This window comes from Haplochromis burtoni, unplaced genomic scaffold (genome assembly GCF_018398535.1).
Source record: "Haplochromis burtoni strain Fernald_Lab_line unplaced genomic scaffold, NCSU_Asbu1 Contig_429, whole genome shotgun sequence".
Taxonomy (NCBI): domain Eukaryota; kingdom Metazoa; phylum Chordata; class Actinopteri; order Cichliformes; family Cichlidae; genus Haplochromis; species Haplochromis burtoni.
This window is the reverse complement of record NW_024582790.1, coordinates 455875-457030: the sequence shown is the minus strand read 5'-3', so window position 1 is coordinate 457030 and position 1156 is coordinate 455875. Positions and strand designations below refer to the sequence as shown.

Genomic DNA, 1156 nt, shown 5'->3' with positions numbered 1-1156 from the left:
ACTAAGTAAAGCGCTATACAAATACAGGCCATTTACCATTTTGGCTCCTCCTTCACTAACACCTCACGACCTGCTCCGTAAACCATGACAAATCATTTATGTACCACAGACCTTCAAGCTGGCAGTTGTTAAACCGTTACTTTAAAAGTATGGCATTATTTTTGTGCCACTATTCTGAGCGCACATAAAATAAATTTGCAGGTGCAAGTGTTACATTTTGAGGAGAAATTTATTTTGAGTGAAGAAAAGCTAAATTTGAGTGAAAAAAAATCATTGCTACATGCAAAACATGTATTTTAGTGTTTGCTATTATCCATACACACTAGAGTTGGATGTCTTGAGACCAGTCTTGGTCTCGAGAACACTTTTACGTGGTCTTGGTCTCGTCTTGGTCTCGATGGACATTGGTCTCGGTCTTGTCTTGGTCTCGCTCTCTCGGTCTTGCGTTCTCAAATCGACGTAGTGTTCGGGAGATTTGGAGTCAACAACCATGGTTGTTTCTTATGTTTCTTGCATTTGCACATTTTGCTTGTACCAAGGATAAAATAGAATGAGTCAGCTTTCTGTGGTTGATAAAAGTTGGAAGTTAGATTCCCTGCCCCGAGGCCTTTCTGCAGCTCTCCCAGGAACGCAAATACACCTCCACTCGGTCCTCTCTTTGGCCACTGAAAAAACACTGAAGACCATTAAAAGATCCTGTGGATGTGGAATATAACAATAAAAAGGTCAAAGTGAACAAGAAGACAGAAGGGACATTTGAAAATAAAACCATCAAAAGAACACATAAAAGTCAATACACTATGATCACCAAGGACAAATGAAAAAGCTTAAATATAAAAAGCTTAAAATATAAAATATTTTCTCTCTGGCCATGTCCTGTCCCTCAGACAGGTACCAGAGCTGACTGTTTAGTGAAGTCAGGTCATTCATTTTACTGGTTCCACAAGAAAAGGGAAAAATAATCATCAATAATCACCCACAAAGGAAAATCCCAGTAGGCTAGGGCTGCAATAACAGATGTTGGATTACAAAGTGTAAATGTGATGCTAAAAGTCATATTGGAGTTGTGCTGAGTTTGAGTCAGTGAATAGTTGTTTGCTGCCATCTTTTTCTTGTGTGTCTGCTGTCTCTGATCTCTCTGTTTGATCTTCTCTGA

General features: G+C 39.2%; 1 protein-coding gene across 2 annotated transcripts in view; it reads left to right on the top strand.

Moving 5' to 3' along the window:
- LOC102299343 (scavenger receptor cysteine-rich type 1 protein M130) overlaps window positions 1-1156 on the top strand; it is a 53684-nt gene that overhangs the window by 7845 nt on the left and 44683 nt on the right. The window lies entirely within an intron of this gene.